Below are 12824 nucleotides of genomic sequence, written 5' to 3' on the forward strand. Positions count from 1 at the left end.
TTTGGGGGCTCGGATCAGGGGGCATTGTGTCCAGAGTTTCCCCTGCCCAATTGCCTGGGGAAGTCTTCCCAGCTCTTGGTCTGGGTCCTACACTCTCAGAGACCCCCCCTCTGGGCTGTGTTGGTCCTGGGGACGTAGGAGGGAGGCCGGGAGAGAATAGGAGAGACAGTCTGGAGGGGCCCTCCAGGACCGGAGGGTGGAGGGCGTTTGCCCCACCCACTCCAGCCTGGGAAGCCTGCTGGGCTCCCAGATGGGGTCCCCCACCCTCTGAGACCGGAGGTGCCGAGGCACGCCTGGACCCCTTCTGTTCCTTGAGCCTAAGCCCCACCCCCCACAGCCCCCAGAGTCTTTTCAAGCCCTGTGGGTCCTGAGCATAGACCCTGCCCACTGCCCAAACCCCACCCCTGCTTAGTCACTACCCTCAACAGCCAAGGCCTTTTCCACCTTTCGTTTCTTTTTTTCTTCTCTTCTTTTTTACTATTGTGGTTCTGTTTTACCTTCTGGTGTTGTTTCATCTATATTTTTATTTTTATATTCTTTCTAACATATCTTTTAGTTTCCTAGCCTAATTTTATTTTTTTACTCTTTGTTATTGTTCCCCCCCCCCCCTTTTTTTTTTCTGCCGTCCTGCACAGCTTGCGGGATCTGGGTTTACGAGCCAGGAGTCAGGCTGAAGCTCCTGCGGTGAGAGCTCTGAGTCTGAACCACTGGACTAACAGAGCATCTCAGACCCCAGGGAATATTCATTGGCGTGAGGTCTCCCGGAGGTCCTCATCTTGTCACCAAGACCCAGCTCTACCCAACAGCCTACAAAATCCAGTGTTGGAAGCCTTAGGCCAAACAACCAGAAAGACAGGAACACAAACCCACCCATTAAAAAAAGAGATGGCAAAAAAAGTCACAGATGAAGGAGCAAGATAAAAACATAAATGACCAAATAAATGAAGAGGAAATAGTTAATCTACCCAAAAAAGAATTCAGAGTAATGATAGCAAAGATGTTCCAGAATCTCAAAAATAGAATGGAGGCACAGATTGAGAAAATACAAGAAATGTTTAACAAAGATCTAGAAGAGCTAAAGAACAAACAAACAGAGATGAATAACACAATAACTTAAATGAAAAATATGCTAGAAGGAATCCATAACAGAATAACTGAGGCAGAAGAATGAATAAGTGAGCTGGAAGACAAAATGGTGGAAATAACTGCCAAGGAGCAGAGTAAAGAAGAAAGAATGAAAAGAATTGAAGACAATTTCAAAGACCTCTGGGACAACACTAAATGCACCATCATTTGAATTATAGGGGTCCCAGAAGAAGAGGAGAAAAAGAAAGGGTCTGAGAAAATATTTGAAGAGATTATAGTAGAAAACTTCCCTAACATGGGAAAGGAAATAGTCACCCAAGTCCAGGAATCACAGAGAGTCCCAAACAGGATAAACCCTAGGAGAAACTCACCAAGACACATATTAATCAAACTAACAAAAATTAAATTCAAAGAAAAAATATTAAAAGCAGCAAGGGAAAAACAAAAAATAACATACAAAGGAATCCCCATAAGGTTATCAGCTGATTTTTCAGCAGAAACTGTGCAGGCCAGAAGGGAGTGGCAGGATATACTAAAAGTGATGAAAGAGAAAAACCTACAACCAAGATTACTCTACCCAGCAAGGATCTCATTCAGATTCGATGGAGAAATCAAAACCTTTACAGACAAACAAAAGCTAAGAGAATTCAGCACCACCAAACCAGCTTTACAACAAATGCTAAAGAAACTTCTGTAGGTGGGAAACACAAGAGAAGAAAAAGACCCACAAGAACAAACCCAAAACAATTAAGAAAACAGTAATAGGAACATACATATCTATAATAACCTTAAATGTAAACGGATTAAGTGCCCCAACCAAAAGACACAGACTGGCTGAATGGATACAAAAACAAGTCCCATATATATGCTGTCTACAAGAGACCCACTTCAGACCTAGGGACACATACAGACTGAAAGTGAAGGGGTGGAAAAAGATAATCCATGCAAAAGGAAATCAAAAGAAAGCTGGAGTAGCCGTACTCACATCAGATAAAACATACTTTAAAATAAGATTGTTACAAGAGATAAGGAAGGTCACTACATAATGATCAAGGGATCAATCCAAGAAGAAGATGTAACAGTTACAAATGTTTATGCACCTAACATAGGAGCACCTCAATACATAAGGCAAATGCTAACAACCATGAAAGGGGAAATCAACAGTAACACAATGATAGTAGGGGACTTTAACACCCCCACTTACACTAATGGACAGATCATCCAAACAGAAAATAAATAAGGAAACACAAGCTTTAGATGACACAACAGACCAGATAGATTTAATTGATATTTATAGAACATTCCACCTGAAAGTGGCAGAATACACTTTCTTCTCAAGTGCACATGGAACATTCTCCAGGATAGATCATATTTTGGGGCACAAATAAAGCCTCAGAAAATTTAAGAAATTGAAATGGTATCAAGCATCTTTTCTGACCACCACACTATGAGACTGGAAATCAATTACGGGAAAAAGACTGTAAAAATCACAAATACATGGAGCCTAAACAGTGTGCTACTAAATAACCAAGAGATCACTGAAGAAATCAAAGGAGAAATAAAAAAATACATAGAAACAAATGACAATGAAAACACGATGACACAAAACCTATGGGACACAGCAAAAGCAGTTCTAAGAGGGAAGTTTATAGCAATTCAATCTCACCTCAAGAAACAAGAAAAATCTCAAATAAACAATCTAACCCTACACTTAAAGCAACTAGAGAAAGAAGAGCAAAGACAACCCAAAATCAGTAGAAATAAAGAAATCATAAAGATCAGAGCAGAAATAAATGAAATGCAAACGAAGAAAACAATAGCAAAGATCAATAAGACTAAAAGCTGGTTCTTGGAGAAGATAAACAAAATTGATAAACCCTTAACCAGACTCATCAAGAAAAAAAGGGAGAGGACACAAATCAATAAAATTGGAAATGAAAAAGGAGAATCACAACTAACACCACAGAAATACAAAGGATTATAAGAGACTACTACGCACAACTATATGCCAATAAAATGGACAACCATGAAGAAATGGACAAATTCTCGGAAAGGTACAATTTGCAAGACTGAACCAGGAAGAATTAGAAAATATAAACAGACCTATCAAAAGTAATGAAATTGAAACTGTAATTAAAAATCTTCCAACAAACAAAAGTCCAGGACCAGATGGCTTCACAGGTGAATTCTATCAAACATTTAGAGAAGAGCTAGCACTGATCCTTCTCAAACTCTTCCAGAAAATTGCAGAGGGAGGAACACTTCCAAATTCATTCTACAATGCCACCATCACCCTGATACCAAAACCAGAAAAAGATATCACACACACAAAAAATTATAGACCAACATCACTGATGAACATAGATGCAAAAATCCTGAACAAAATACTAGCAGACAGAATCCAACAACATATTAAAAGGATCATACACCATGATCAAGTGGGATTTATCCCAGGGATGCAAGGATTCTTCAATATATGCAAATAAATCAATGTGATACACTGTATTACCAAATTAAGGGATAAAAACCATATGATCGTCTCAATAGATGCAGAAAAAGCTTTTGACAAAATTCAACACCCATTTATGATAAAAACTCTCCAGAAAATGGGCATAGATGGAACCTACCTCAACATAATAAAGGCCATATATGACAAACCCACAGCAAACATCATACTCAATGGCGAAAAACTGAAAGCATTTCCACTAAGATCAGGAACAAGACAAGGATGTCCACTCTCGCCACTCTTATTCAACATAGTTTTGGAAGTCCTAGCCATGGCAATCAGAGAAGAAAAAGAAATAAAAGGAATACAAATTGGAAAGAAGAAGTAAAGCTGTCACTGTTTGCAGATGACATGATACTATACATAGAAAATCCTAAAGATGCCACCAGATAACTACTAGAACTAATCAATGAATTTGGTAAGGTTGCAGGATACAAAATTAATGCACAGAAATCTCTGGCACTCTGATACACTAACAACGAAAAATCAGGAAGAGAAATTAAGGAAACAATCCCATTTACCATCCCAACAAAAAGAATAGAATACCTAGGAATAAACCTACCTAAGGAGGTGAAAGACTTGGACTCAGAAAACTATAAGACACTGATGAAAGAAATCAAAGATGACATAAACAGATGGAGAAATATACCATGTTCTTGGATTGGAAGAATCAATATTGTGAAAATGACTGTACTACCCAAAGCAAGCTACATATTCAATGCAATCCCTATCAAACTACCAATGGCATTCTTCACAGAATTAGAACAAAAGATTTTAGAATTCGTATGGAAAGACAAAAAACCCTGAATAGCCAAAGCAATCTTGAGAAAGGAAAACAGAGCTGGAGGAATCAGGCGCCCTGACTTCAAACTATACTACAAAGCTACAGTAATCAAGACAGTATGGTACTGGCAGAAAACCAGAAATATAGATCATTGGTACAGGATAGAAAGCCCAGAGATAAACCCACACATATACAGACACCTAATTTATGACAAAGGAGGCAAGAACATACATAATGGAGAAAAGACAGCCTCTTCACTAAGTGGTGCTGGGAAAACTGGACAGCTACACGTAAAAGGATAAAATCACAACACTACCTAAAACCATACACAAAAATAAACTCAAAATGGATTAAAGACCTAAACATAAGACCAGACACTATAAAACTCTTAGAGGAAAACATAGGAAAAACACTCTTTGACATAAACCACAGCAAGATCTTTTTTGACCCACCTCCTAGAGTAATGAAAATAAAAACAAAAATAAACAAATGGGACCTAATTAAACTTAAAAGCTTTTGCATAGCAAAGGAAACCATAAACAAGATGAAAAGACAACTCTCAGAATGGGAGAAAATATTTGCAAATGAAAGAATGGACAAAGGATTAATTTCCAAAATATACAAACAGCTCATGGAGCTCAATATCAAAAAAACAAACAACCCAATTAAAAAATGGGCAGAAGACCTAAATAGACATTTCACCAAAGAAGACATACGGATGGCCAAGAGGCACATGAAAAGGTGCTCAACATCACTAATTATTAGAGAAATGCAAATCAAAACTACAATGAGGTATCACCTCACACTGGTCAGAATGGCCATTATCAAAAAATCTAGAAACAATAAATGCTGGAAAGGGTGTGGTGAAAAGGGGACCCTCCTGCACTGTTGGTGGGAATGTAAATTGATAACACCCACTATGGAAAACAGTATGGAGGTTCCTTACGAAACTAAAAATAGAACTACCATATGATGCAGCAATCCCACTACGGGGCATATACCCTGAGAAAACCATAATTCAAAGACGTACCACAATGTTCACTGCAGCACTGTTTACAATAGCCAGGACATGGAAACAACCTAAATGTCCATCAACAGATGAATGAATACAGATGTGGCACATATATACAATGGAATATTACTCAGCCATAAAAAGAGATGAAATTGAGTTATTTATAGTGAGGTGGATGGACCTAGAGTCTATCATACAGAGTGAAGTAACTCAGAAAGAGAAAAACAAATACCGTATGCTAATGCATATATATGGAATCTAAAAAAAAAAAAAAAATGGTGCCGATGAACCTAGTGGCAGGGCAGGAATAAAGACATAGACATAGAGAATGGACTTGAGGACACGGAGGGGGAGGGGGAAGCTGGGGCGAAATGAGAGTAGCATTGACATATGTACACTACCAAATGTAAAATAGATAGCTAGGGGGAAGCAGCCACATAGCACAGGGAGATCAGCTCGGTGCTTTGCAACCACCTAGAGTGGTGGGAGGGAGACTCAAGAGGGAGGGGATATGGGGATATATGTATGCATATAGCTGATTCACTTTGCTGTACAACAGAAACAGAGTATTGTGAAGCAATTAAGATGTATTAAAAAAAAAGATGTATTAAAAAAAATAAAGTACAGGTCCCATTAAAGCTTCTTAGAGCAGGGGCTGCTTGGTAGATTAAAATAATGGGTTCTTCCCATGTCATCTCAAGGTTCTCTGTACTGTGCCTGGCAAGTGGTAGAAATTAAACAAATTCCCCCTTTCCCCTTTCATTCTGACCTTCATGCCCAACTTCTATTATACAAAAGAGTAATCCAGAAAAGAAAGTCAGCTTGGCTGAAGGACCTGAATAGTGAGGAACACTACCTCTTACAGGACGTGAGGTAAGAATGATGGCCTAGGCTGGTGTAGGCTCCATATGAAATCTACCTGAAACTCAAGTCAGGCAGATATATTACTTCCTGAAGACAAGACAAATTTTAGGCAGTGATTCACATTTACGTTTGGAGAGCTAATTGGAAATAGGTGTTAAGAGCCTCAGCAATTGTTCATGCCCTTTGACCCATCAAGTTCACTTTTATGGTGTCAGGAACTGTGAAGGGTCTGAGCTATTGCCCTGTGTGCAGGCTAACAAGTTATCCTGTTAGCTTGTTTCATGGATGTGGGCAGAAGACATGAGACTGCTCCGTCAGAGGCAAAAGACTTCATTGTTCATGGCACAGCAGGAAGCATGTGCTTCATGTTTGTGCCCATTCCCCTGGACCCCAAAGTCCCTCAAGGGTGACATGGAGGTGGACCCTGTTGGCTGCCGTGCGTGTAGTGGGTTTGCATCACAGCTGAGGCATCCCAATCTCTTCATAAAGGGGCTGCCCAACTTTTGCTCTGGAGGGAGGCATTATCTTTATAGTCCTGGTCAGCCAGTGAATCTGCTTTCTGCCCCATTATCTCTCTCTTCCAGTGCCGTTGGCTATACAGATACAGACATCCTTGTAAAGATAGGTGGGAACAAAGGCTGGTACAAGATGTGCAGAAATGTGAGAGATGTATGGAGAATTGTCTCCCAATAAAGAGAATCTTTCCTAAGAAAAATATATCTGAAACATAAGCAAAAATTTATTCATAAACAACTCAAAGGTCCAACATTAGGTGGGAGGTTAGGGAGACTCTTATTGGAAATATTGTGCTGTTTCTAAAAATGTTCTGAAGCTTTTGGAATGGCAAGTGGAAATGTTCAACTTAAAATATAAAGTAAAAAGTTCAGGCTGCAAAATTGAGTATATGTTTTTGTTAACTATGTAGAACAATCTATTATAGAAAACAACTGGGAGGGAGATTTGCTGAAGTCTTGTTAGTCTTTCTCTGGGCAGTGAGTCTAGGGGTAACTGGTTTTTTTCATTTTGAATTAAAATTTTTTTTTCAGTTTTCTATAATGAACATGAATTACTTTTATAATAGGGGGAAAAAAACCAAGGTAAATTATTTTTGAAAGCAGTGCCCAGCATTCACAATTTGGCAAAAACAAGGGAAGAAAGCATGAAATAAGTGTGGAAAAAAAGGTTTCAGTTAAATTAGATGTCCAATTAAGCGATTTGCTTGTCTGCAAAATATCTTTTTGACAGACAATTAGTTCTGGGCAAGTCAAATGTTTCAACAGTATGTTCTTATGGGGCAATTAAAGTAATTCATATTTGATGTGCAGAAGTGTTGTGGTAATTGGGAAACTTTCCCAAATGGCATTTGAAGCTGGGCTCATTGTACTTTATTTTTCTTTCTTGAAGTTGTCTTGACTGGAGAAGAAGTTAAGTCATTTCCTTGACAAGCCATCTAGCTGGGTATGCTAAGGAGGCTGGTGGATTGTAGGGCAGAATTTTCCATTGGTTATAGGAAGTTGTGTTGGGATCAGACTATAAGGATCAATGTTAACAGCATTTATTATACTATGAACCATATAAATAGTATCAACAACAATTACACAATGCATATTTTGAGTGTTTATACTGTGCCAGATATTACACTAAGCACTCTGTATATTTGTTAATTTCTGCAACTGTCCTGTGCAATAGATATGATTGGGGTTTCCCTATTACAGATGGGAAACTGAGGGTCAGAGAGGTTAGGTGACTTGTCCAAGGTCATACAGCCAGTAAGTTATGTTGCTAGAATCTGAATCCAGTCAGTCTGACCCTTAAGCCCTTGTTCATAAGCTCCTGGACGTGTGTGCTGGAATTTCTTGGAAAATAGTAATATTTTATACTTTTCTCTGTACTTTCCTGGATAAGGCAATCTGACTTTCCTCTTTTTTTTTTTATGTTTAAAATATACTGTTCTTTTATTTAAACTTGGTTCAGTACATGGACAGAAATGTATGGAGACAAAAGTTTTATGTAAATACTTAATATGAGGTAAAGATTTTAAAAATCTAAGCATTGCAGTTAATTGTGATGGTTTCATGTAGTTCTTTATAAATAAGAAATAATATTTAAAAATGAATATCAGAACATGTCAAAGTAATCTATATATAATCAAATAACAATCAGACAATTTGAAGGCACATTATTCTAAAGTGCTTCTAAGTTTCACCCACTCATGTCTCTGACATTTCTTTTCCTATTATGAAATGTGACAAAAAGATCCTTGGAAAAGGGAAGAAAAAAGATTAAAAAAAATTTTTTTTGAATTTTATTTTATTTTATTTTTATACAGCAGGTTCTTATTAGTCATCAGTTTTATACACATCAGTGTATACATGCCAATCCCAATTGCCTGATTCATCACACCACCCCCCCCCAGCCCCCCGCCGCTTTCCCCACTTGGTGTCCATACATTCATTCTATACATCTGTGTCTCAGTTTCTGCCCTGCAAACCGGTTCATCTGTACCATTTTTCTAGGTTCCACATATATGCATTAATATACGATATTTGTTTTTCTCTTTCTGACTTACTTCACTCTGTATGACAGTCTCTAGTTCCATCCACATCTCAACAAATGACCCAATTTCGTTCCTTTTTATGGCTGAGTAATATTCCATTGTATATATGTACCACTTCTTCTTTATCCATTCATCTGTCGATGGGCATTTAGGTTGCTTCCATGACCTGGCTATTGTAAATAGTGCTGCAATGAACATTGGGGTGCATGTGTCTTTTTGAATTATGGTTTTCTCTGGGTATATGCCCAGGAGTGGGATTGCTGGATCATATGGTAATTCCATTTTTAGTTTTTTAAGGAACCTCCATACTGTTCTCCATAGTGGTTGTATCAATTTACATTCCCACCGGCAGTGCAAGAGGGTTCCTTTTTCTCCACACCCTCTCCAGCATTTGTTGTTTGTAGATTTTCTGATGATGCCCGTTCTAACTGGTGTGAGGTGATACCTCATTGTAGTTTTGATTTGCATTTCTCTAATACTTAGTGGTGTTGAGCAGCTTTTCATGTGCTTCTTGGCCATCTGTATGTCTTCTTTGGAGAAATGTCTCTTTAGGTCTTCTGCCCATTTTTGGATTGGGTTGTTAGTTTTTTTAATATTGAGCTGCCTGAGCTGTTTATATATTTTGGAGATTAATCCTCTGTCCATTGATTCGTTCCCTTGTATGTTATTTGTCATTTTTCCCTTGCTGCTTTTAATAATTTTTCTTTGTCTTTAATTTTTGCCAGTTTGATTACTATGTGTCTCAGCGTGTTTCTCCTTGGGTTTATCCTGTATGGGACTCTATGTGCTTCCTGGACTTGGTTGGCTATTTCCTTTCCCATGTTAGGGAAGTTTTCGACTATAATCTCTTCAAATATTTTCTCGGGTCCTTTCTCTCTCTCTTCTCCTTCTGGGACCCCTATAATGCGAATGTTGTTGCGTTTAATGTTGTCCCAGAGGTCTCTTAAGCTGTCTTCATTTCTTTTCATTCTTTTTTCTTTATTCTGTTCCACAGCAGTGAATTCCACCATTCTGTCTTCCAGGTCACTTATCCGTTCTTCTGCCTCAGTTATTCTGCTATTGATTCCTTCTAGTGTAGTTTTCATTTCAGTTATTGTATTGTTTATCTCTGTTTGTTTGTTCTTTAATTTTTCTAGGTCTCTGTTAAATATTTCTTGCATCTTCTTGATCTTTGCCTCCATTCTTTTTCCGAGGTCCTGGATCATCTTCACTATCATTATTCTGAATTCTTTTTCTGGAAGGTTGCCTATCTCCACTTCATTTAGTTGTTTTTGTGGGGTTTTATCTTGTTCCTTCATCTGGTACATAGCCCTCTGCCTTTTCATCTTGTCTATCTCTCTGTGAACGTGGTTTTTGTTCCACAGGCTGCAGGATTGTAGTTCTTCTTGCTTCTGCTGTCTGCCGTCTCAAGATTTTTTTTTTTTGACATTAAACTTCTGAGCCTTAGTATCTTCTGTCTATTATCCTTTATGCCTGCACAGTCCAAAGCCCATCTCTGGACCCAGGTTGGAGTTTTAACAGCCTGTGCTGGCAATGGATTGGATCCTGTGGCTGATGAGCTGCCAGAAAACCGAGAAAACAGCTTTCTGGGCCAGTTGGGAATCATGCATCACAAAGGCCATGTCAGTTTCAGTGGCAGGAGAAATAGAGTCTGCTTCTTGATGGAAGAGTAGCAAAGTTAGTTCTGAAGGCTGGGAAGTCCAAGATCAAGATGCTGGCTGATTGGTCTCTAGGGAGAGCACCCTTCCTAGCTTGCAGACAGCTGCCTCCTTGCTGCGTTCTTACCTGACTTTCCTCTTAAAGCAAGTAGGGTATATTGAATTCGCTCAATTTGAGAGAAAAAAGCTGAAGCACGGAATGGACAGGACTGCCCTAGGCACATAGTGAAAGAATAGAAAAATTCCATTTTTAAGATAGCCGGGGTTTTATATCTATACTCTTTGTAAATTTAAATTGATAATGTCTTCTATATTCAATGAAATTGGATGAGAGGTGAAGTGGTATATTAGCCAAACTCTTCCAGTTACATGCTGTTGTTCCCTGCAATGTCAAAACCCACAAACAGACTTGGATTTCAGGTATGGCTGGATCAAGGTACTTAAATGATGTACTTTGGAATCTCTCTGATCTCTAGCTCTCGGTTCCGTTTTCATCTATGTTGGCTTCATTCTCAGACAGGCTTTTTTCTGTGTCATCAGCAGCTCTTGACTTATCTCTTACTGGCCTAGTAATCCCAGGGGGAAAGGAACTTATTGTTGCCAAGAGACTTGACAGAAGCCCTGGGGCTGATTCTCATTGGACCATAATGGTCATGTGCCTATCTCTGAACCAATTATTCTATGAAACTAGAGGATGGTGATTGGTCAGTCTGAGTCATGTGCTCACCCTTTGTCCCAGGGGATGGTGTCAGTCCTACCTAAACTACATGCATGAACAGTGAAAGAAGGATTCTTCCCCAAAAAGAAAACAGAAATGCTGTAACCAGCAAAGGAGAATGGATGCTGATTGGCAAAAATAACGGTTGTGTCTGCAGCCAGCCTAAAATACCAGAAAGAAACATATAAGGAATAAGAAGAGCTGGTGTCTATTCCTGGCTCTGCCACAAACTGGCTGAATGACTGTCATCAACTACTCTCCCTCTCTGGGCCTCAGGTTCCCTACCTGTAAAAGGGGCTAGCCCAGAGATCTGGTGTTAATTTGATTTGCAGGTAGCAGGCAGTCAACAGACAGGATGTTCTCATTGCTGCCTTATAGCTCTCCTTTAGAATTTCAGCTTCTGTTACATGTCAAAGATGATTGTTCTCAATGTGAGGAAAAGTCATTTTATTAAACCAGGTGTGTACATGGGTAGTTGAAATCAGCACTTGCAAGGATTTTGTTAGGTTCATTCCTTGAGGTTTGAGATTGGGGTGTGCCTGCTTTATTATTTTTGGTCATGATGTCTCAACTGCTCCTGGGGAGAAGACACAGCATCTACAATAGCAAATTTAATCTGCAGATATTAAGTGGCAGTTGGCCGATAATGTTGGAATTTTTGCTTCTGGTCTCCATCTAAAGGATAATTTGTTTAGTTATGACTGTTTTAGTCATAGGGAGGAAGGAAGGAAGGGAAAAAGTTTGGGAGGAAGGACAGCTAGCATTTATGGAGTCCCTTAATAACTGCTTTCATTTTTACTATCACCCCAGGTGATAGTATCTTCATGTTACAGGTGAGGAAACTGACCTTAAGAGATATTGGGCTGTTAGCATGTCAAATTCATGTCCTTTTTTGACAGTCATTCAGCAAGTGTCTACAGAGCTCCCACTATGTGCCAGGTACTATTCTAAATGCTGGCAACACAGTAGTGGCAAGAGAGACATGCTCCCTGCACTTACAGAGCTCACATAACAGTTGGGGGGACAAACAATAAATAAGTCAGTATATAAAGATTTTTAAGAGTAAGAAGTATGCTGAATAAATCAACACTGGCAACACTGTGGTGGAGAATGTCTGAAATGAGGAGTGCCATTAGATGGGGTGATCGGGGAGGGCATCTGGGAGAATTTGAGCTGAGATTTAAATTATGAGAAGCAAACAACGGGACGATGGCCTGGGGAAAGATGTCCAGGCAGCAGGTAGAGCAAGTACGAAGGCCCTGAGACAGAAATAAGCTTGGGACAGGAAAAAGGGCACTGTGGCTGGAGGAGAGCTAGTGACAAAGGATGGTAAGCGATGATGTTGGGAGACTCAGGCAGGGGCCAAATCACACAGCTCTGGGAGGCCAGGGTAAGGGGTGGTTAAGAGAAGGTCATCGTTATTTTTTCATTGTTTTTTTTTTAAACATAGATTTTTGAGGTATAATGTACACATTGTAACCTTCATCCACTGTAAGTGTACAATTCAATGATTTTTAAAATTTTTATTTATTTATTATTTTTGTCTGTGTTGGGTCTGCATTTCTGTGCGAGGGCTTTCTCTAGTTGCGGTGAGTGGGGGCCACTCTTCATCGCGGTGCGCGGGCCTCTCACTGTCGCG

The 12824-nt window shown here is 39.3% G+C and overlaps 1 long non-coding RNA gene across 1 annotated transcript in view; it reads left to right on the plus strand.

Moving 5' to 3' along the window:
- LOC309645983 overlaps positions 1–12824 on the plus strand; it is a 22307-nt gene continuing 9483 nt past the window's right edge. Inside the window, exon 1 of the long non-coding RNA XR_014255152.1 lies at positions 1–12682. This is a non-coding gene — a long non-coding RNA (uncharacterized lncRNA). The remainder of the gene's footprint in view (positions 12683–12824) is intronic.

The sequence above is a fragment of the Balaenoptera physalus genome (genome assembly GCF_965194825.1).
Source record: "Balaenoptera physalus genome assembly, chromosome: 16".
Lineage (NCBI taxonomy): Eukaryota > Metazoa > Chordata > Mammalia > Artiodactyla > Balaenopteridae > Balaenoptera > Balaenoptera physalus.